This window comes from Sprattus sprattus (assembly GCF_963457725.1).
Source record: "Sprattus sprattus genome assembly, chromosome: 1".
In the NCBI taxonomy this organism is placed as follows: Eukaryota; Metazoa; Chordata; class Actinopteri; order Clupeiformes; family Clupeidae; genus Sprattus; species Sprattus sprattus.
The window spans coordinates 77165211-77165995 of NC_137920.1; positions in this window are offsets into that span (position 1 = coordinate 77165211).

The window sequence follows — 785 nt, forward strand, 5'->3', positions numbered from 1 at the left end:
TTCATCCACAAAACATCAGGCCAAAAGATGCGTCAAAGCACAACCCACCTTTTCGCTTCACACCACGCCTATCATTTTTATTGTTGACAATAGGATGATTAGGCTACTGTTTGTGGCATGAAAGCGCCTTTGGAATCGACCGTACAAATGTCTCTTTTTTTTATTTGGCCAAAACATAAATTATGTTTTTGTTTTTGTCAGGTAAGACATTTTTTTTGTTTCCTATTATGATTGTGACGTTATGCTTTCCCATTGACTGTCAATAATAAGCACGTGCTAAATAGTCTCAGATGATGCTTAATAGGCAAACTAGATAACCTATTATAAACTACTCTTATGTTAAATAATGTCAACAATTTGCCGGTGGCATGTCATATTTTCAACTCACATTAGCTTTCAATTAACAAGATAATGAATGGAACCTCCTTTCCTTACAATTTAGCCGTTTACCAACGTTTACTTACCATACGTTTTTGCGGATTTTAGTCTGCAAGTAAGAGCCACATCTGTTATACAAATTGAGGTTTTTACCAGACAGACACAAACTTCCACAGTGAACCATGAAGCGGGCAGTGGACCGCTATGCCACACGGTATATCTCCACCCCATGGTTTGGTCCCTTAACCAAACACCAGGGGTCACTGGTGCCGACACAAGTCAACATCTTGCTTCCCATTCTATTCTCAGCTTCACCGTTTACTGTAGGCTAATATCATCATAAGCACTGACATTCTTTTGGTAGCACGGTTCACTTCTATGAAATGTCCATACATACACGCACTCTT